Genomic DNA, 6,910 nt, shown 5'->3' with positions numbered 1-6,910 from the left:
CCCAGTAGATTCCAATCGAAGGAAACGACTAGGTTGCTCGGAGGTGGGACCAAAGAGAAAGTCAGATATGACTCTGACGAACTTCCTTCCTGCGGTAAAGGAACGGGTATATTGCCCCCATGTTCATCGGAGTCTGTGTTTATGAAAATAATTTGAACAATGTCGCTCTCATTTTCTTCGGTGACTGTATCATCTAAAGATGGACCTTCTGAACGCAAGACTAGGTCGACTGCCACCTCGACCTTTTGACTTTCGTCTGTTGTGGATTCAGAGGGTTTATCTTCAATGATAGATGCTTCGACCGACCACAAAGTTGTGTCAGTCGGATTTTCAACTAGTGATGGACTCGACAAGAGTTTCTTGTATCTAGGAGGAAGCCGTAGTGGTGAAGCAGGACGATTATCCAAGACTCTTTTAGCTTCGTCAAGGAAGGGACAACGGTGGATGACATGATCGCCTTCACACAGTTTACAAGAAAATTTACATTTTCTTTTCTATCCAGAGACTTCGCTTTCACTAGTTGACGGTGTACTTTCAACATGATTGTCAGAGGTTGATGACACCAAATTGTGCAAACGAGGAGAGCAGTCCCTTAGGATCCGAGGGATGCAAGGACAATATTGATGATAGTGGTCTCCTTTACAAATGACACATGGAGATTTAGGCTTGGATGGTGCAGTGTGTGGATTTTCGCTAGACGATGCACGGTTGCTCATTTTTGCCTTTGGCTCCTTCTTCTTCTTCTCCTTCTCCTTCCCTTTCTTCTTCTTCTCAGTTACTTGGTTTTTAGCTTTACCGGTTTCACCAAGTGAAGAGGAAGGAGGGGAGGGAGAAACAAGAGAAGTGGAAGGTTGAGGGGTAACTCTAATATCATCTAGTTGCTAACTTGATTGTTCAGGAATCGCGGTGCTTTGAACAACAGAGGTCGAGAAGAGCCATATTGGCAAACCTATTGTCAATCCTGGAAGTGACAATGTGGCCATATGAGGTGCACCAACATCTCCCCAAGAGGAGAAAGGACTAGGATTTCCTCCAAGGTGAAGTCCTTGGTTGGTGGAATCCATTTTTCTCAACCTAAGACCAACGTGGGAATAGTGATATTATTCCAATTAAAATAAATTTTAGACGCTTTAACACAACTTACTTTTTCAATTTTTAAGAGTCGAGAAAAAGCAAAAGATGAGTCTAGTCGCCTTCGATTTTTAATGAGCCTGAAGTGACAAATGCTCAGATGGACCTTTTCCTTTAAGGAATCTGAAAAGGAATGAAAGAGACTACTCTGGAAATCTAGACAGAGGGATTACCAAACCAATCGCAAAACTACAGAATACTTTTTACGGTACGGCAGTCAATCTTCCCGAATGTTGTGTTCAGTGCATTGCGATCGATAGGGCAACAGACACAGCTTCCTAAGGATAAAGGATATAGCCTATTGTGGTCTCCCAATATATACTCGACGGTACGTGGGAGCACAAGTCCATACTGGCACTTGTTGTCTCAAAGAGGAGGAATCACCCAACCTACAATGAAAGCGATAGTTACCAGGCTTTACAACGTCGGAATACATCTCTAGCCTAGACTTCTAAATGTTGTGCATTAGGTTCCAAAGCATTTTTATGTTCATTGAATTTATTTTACAACTAATCTTTCTTAAGAAATTTTCCTTTCAGGTTCACCGCGTGATGTAGATATACAATTCCTAAAATGCAATCTAAGACGTTAAACAATCGTTTAATCTTCTTTTTACAATGAAAATCCTAGCTACTAAGGAAAGATTCTTTCAACATAGAGCAGAGAGCACACACTAGATGCACTGTCCTAATTCAAACCAACAAGTAGTCTAAATGCAAATGCACATGCATGTATTTGTTTTTCACTTTCTTAATGTGTGAATGACATAAAGGATGCTGAGTACAAATCTGAATTATCTTTTCAAAGCGACAGTACTAACAAATTTCTCTTCAAAAACGAAAGGAAGATAATGACGACACTTTGCAATTTTGAATTGAAAACTACTTTCGACACTTGAAAAACCACTAATTCAAATCACATACAAGAGTAATAGTATAATTGATCATCAAGAATAATAGGATCCTCTTCTTTGACTGAAAACGACACTTGCGACACTTCCAAATCAAAAGACGACAGTTCGATTATGCTACTTCTTTGTAAAAGAGAACTGTAAATGACTTACAATACATAAAAACATTCACAATTCTTTGCACTACGAAGGTGGAATAATGGAAAGGAAGGGAGTTTCCACAGTCGTATACTGATCACAGACAGCAAAACTCCTGAATAAAGCTGAAGAGAGTGAAGAAAAACCAAAATCTGAAGGCAAAATTAGCCTTTTCTGATCATCGCACCTCTAACACAGGGAAACAGGGGTGCATCTCACCTACTACACACGGGAGGTGTGATGTATCCAGATTTCGTTGAAGAGAGGGTGCGATGATACCGGGACAAGACTTTAACTTGGTTCTTGGTCACAGTTTGCAGCTCAGTTCAGGGATTTAGGCCGAGCAAATGATAGTCAGTAAATAGAAATCATAGGGGTTGATCTAATGAGGTTACTATAGCCACCACCAGGGTAATTAGGATGTTTGCAAATTGATTGTTCAATTTATAAACAAAACCCAGAGATAGACTAAAGAAGCATTGATCTACTTTTCACTCGCAGAGAAAATACAGTTCGAAGGCTAGCTGGCTTAACTTCAGGCTCCGTCTGTAGTCTACAAAAAAAACAAATATAGACAAGCAAACAAGCTATTCACTCCCTAGTGGAGTCGCCATTTTGTTATCGGTAAATCTAGTGTCCACTCAGAGCTGCTAGTCCCACTAAGACAGGTAGCTATCTTAGAAACAAACAAACTAAAACTACTTTCGCTTTCGTTTATGATAAGTAGATAAGAGGGGAACAAAGGATACCAACCTCAGTCTTGCGCTTAGTTCCTTGCTTGGTTCCACTCCCTTCTGATAGATCTTTTCCGCTTCCTTCCTTGCTTCATAGAGCACCTATGGAGTCAAAGCAGCATAACACTAGCGAAGTACAGAGATCTACAATCATAAACAACATAGGACCAGATATATATTGACCACACAAATGCATATATCATCAAACATACAAGAATGTGGAGGAAAAATCAAATAGCTTTATTAATAGAAAGAATAGGAAAGAGGATTACAACCCATTGATCTGACCCAACGTCATCCTCCCAACATGAAAGCCCTTCTTCACCTCATGAAAAGCTTAGATCACCCAACACTATGATATTCCACCAAGAAATCAATAGCACTTCCTTACAAAATACAAGATTCCAGCCTCTGGATCTCTGTGATGAGGGATCCATATATAGATGTTTGCAGGGGTGTGAGTTAGCTGTTGGGATTTTGATTAGTGTCCTCTCTTTGATATTTCTTGGTTCCACTTGGAGATACATGATCTCTTACTCATCCCTGGGCGAATTCAGAGAGGCAAGTGTCACAAGAGAAGTTTCTGGAAGATTCCATGATCATCCACCTTGCAAACTGTCTCTGCCATTTGTCTACTCTCGCCCATCGCACCCTACAGAAGGGCTTTCCAGTATGCATCACACTTTTTGCACTGAGCAGGTGAGATGCATCGCACCCTTAGCACTGAGCAGTCTGTATGGTCCAGTTTTGACCAGTTCTGAGCAGTTTTCCATGGAGAACTTCTGGGAGATGATGTAATCAGCTGACCTTGTTCCTTTAGGGTATGAAACAACACTTTTAGGGACTTAGAAGCCCTTGGTTTATGGACATGTATGATTGGGGTTGCAGTGCCCAAAAATGTCTATAACACTTCTCCAATCAAATAGAATTTTGCACTTCTTCACACTCCAAACCAAAGAATACAATTTTTTTATGAGTAGGATAGTTTCTCACACACCAATGAAGGTCTTATTATGGTAACAAATTGGTTTCCTCTTCTAAATTATCATTTCTCCCATGGAATTATCACATTCATTGATTTCAATCTCAAATGTGTAGGTTTTAACCACAGACAGAAATTACTTGCATATGAATTCTAAAAAAAATAGAAAATAAACAATGGCAAGCACACAACACATAAAACAAATATACATAGAGATTTTCCCCTAGATTCAAAAATGGGACTACCACATTGATTTTTCATTATGTTCCTTTCCATGTTACAATAAATATATATACATGTTGAAACGTCCATAAACCCCAATCCATTAACCCTAGATTAGAACATAATCGTAGTTCCCTTGACCGGATCTACAAAATACCATGGACCAAAAACCATCGCACCCAAAACCATGTGTGAAAACCATGTAAAAAACCATAGGTAGGTTCACCCACCTAATATAGGTAGGCTAGTCATGGAAAGAATATAACACAACCCAACAAAATGGTTGCAGTAAATCACCTATACATGTTTTCCTAAATTCACTTTTTGATATCTTCAGGCACAATTTAGCCCTTCCCAAAACATCTATGAATTTCCTAACAAGATTCACCTTATCTTTCTAACTATTTTTGAAAATAAATATATCAAATAAGTAGATTGTTGGAAAAGTATCTATGAATGGCCAGTAAATACATCATTCATAACTAGTATGAAAGTATAGAAGGCATTACAAAGCCTAAACAGCATAATGTTCCACTCGAATTAGCCTTGTGTGGCTACGAAGTAATTTTCCAACTATTGAATTCAAAAAGATTTACTTCATGATAACCACTTCTTATGTATAACTTAGTGAAATAAGGTGTACTTTTCATTTGATCCAAAGAAACATTAGTATGAGGTAGAGGGTAGTGATTGTTCATTATAATTTTCTTCAATTACTAGAATTCCACACATTATCCATGTGTGATATTTCCTTGGAACTAGCATAATGGGTAATCCACTTGAAATAGTACCTGGTTAAATAACTCCTTTATTTAGCAACTCCTCAACTTTATTTTTCATTCCTTCATTCTCAAATAATAATAATGTATATATGTCAATTTTAGATTGAGCCACATCTTGTTGCAATTAAATATCATGTTTTTTCTCCATTATTTGAGGCAATCCTTATAATTCCCAAAATAATACCACTAGTTGAGAATCCATATTGGCCACCAACAAATGGATACCATGCCTAGAATACTTGACATAGTACTTTTTCTGATAGAGCCCATCATGGGGCTTTGAAAGAGTGTTCTCATCATAGTGAATGAGTAGATATGTCCCCTTCTTTAATACATGTTTAACAATATATAGACTGAGCTAAATTGGTTCTAACTTTCTTGCATTAAGTTGATCATGATTTTTGTTGTAGACTAGTACCAAACTACCTTCAGAAAAGATATGAGGTTGAACAAACATGTCATATGAATTTTTGGTGTGTTTTTTATGTGCCTCATTAGCTAAGAGAGCATCATGATGTTGTTCATTGAGCCAAGCCAAATAAATGAGTTGTTCTTCCTAGGCTAAAGTGTTAGAGAGAATTTCGATGGAAAGCTTCAAAGAGGGAATATTACATTCAATGAGTAAAACCTCTTCCACACAATATACCAGTTAGAAAGGAGTGAACCTTCAAGAGGTCTTGACCAAGGTTTGACAAGTCCAAAGGTTTGAAATGAGAATTAGGTTCCAATTATTTTTTTAGTTTGCAATTATACATTAGATTATAGTTTTCGAGATATGATTGATGATCTTTCCTTAATCACCAACTTAATGGTAGTACATAGAGGAGTCCTCATGGTGGAACCACAACTTGGCCACAAATTAAGTCATTATATGGTTGTGAAAGTGAGATGCTTGATCAGTCACAATGTCATTGCGATCACCGAACTTAGCAATGATGTGGCCAAAAAATAATAAAGCCACAATGACACCATCTTTTGAGTAGGTAGGCATAGCCTCATCCAATTTAGTGAAGTAATCTACAACCACAGTGAAGTAATCTATAGCCCAATGGCAAGTCCACCCGAAAAAAAATCGGTCATTAGAACTTAAAAAGAGCCAACCTTTACACAAATTCTCCATCAATTCTATGGGTATATCTCCTTCTCCTAATTTCTCCTATAATAAAATGATGTCAGGAGAATTTAAATAAACTAATATCCTAAGAACCATATTTTTGGAGGGGTTGGCTAAACCCCTATAGTTGAATCATTATGTGACCATTGGTTAACTCATATGAGGTTCGTCACTACCTTAAGTTCCTCAATGATGGTTTTTTTCCTTCCATCTTCCACATATAGTTGAGCTTTAATGTGAGTTTTAGCGAGGTAAGATTCTCTGCCACTACCTCTACCCTAAATAAGTGTAGATTCCCTGGGTTCTACGTATATTTATCCCTAGAATTTTATTTAGGTCGAGCGTGTAGGTGGTACTGGCCAGTTAATTTAGAGGAAATATATCTTTTTCCTTCTCTAATGGATACAACAATTAGAAAGGTGACAACAAGAGTAGGTGGATAGTGGAAAACAGGTAGAGATGGTTTGGGGAAGGTAGGAGAAAGGGATAAAGAAATGTCACAACCAATGGAGTTGTCCCACATTTTAATCAAGTAAAAAAAGCACTAACTAAAGTGGATAAATTGTGTTGAACCTAACAATTTAGTGACTATTGGAAGTGGTCCCCCTTTATATCAATTTTAATTATTTTTACTGGAATATCAAATAACCATGCACACTCACAACATTAGCTTAACTGAATATGAAAGCAGCAATAAACTCAAAATATAATAACCATGAGAAACATCAACAGAAGCATGCACACATAAGAACACATGTATTTCAAGTTGAAACCATTTCAGGAGAAAAACACTATGTTGTTGTTGCACTTCTCAATTCTTATATTAATATGTTGAACAATATTTTACATGGACTAGTTTACAACCATAAGCTAGAAGACTTGGCTTCCTTCACAATA

Source organism: Pinus tabuliformis, chromosome 1_1 (genome assembly GCF_031772625.1).
Source record: "Pinus tabuliformis cultivar Carrire ecotype Pingquan chromosome 1_1, CPIR1, whole genome shotgun sequence".
Taxonomy (NCBI): Eukaryota; Viridiplantae; Streptophyta; class Pinopsida; order Pinales; family Pinaceae; genus Pinus; species Pinus tabuliformis.
This window is presented reverse-complemented; position numbering follows the sequence as displayed.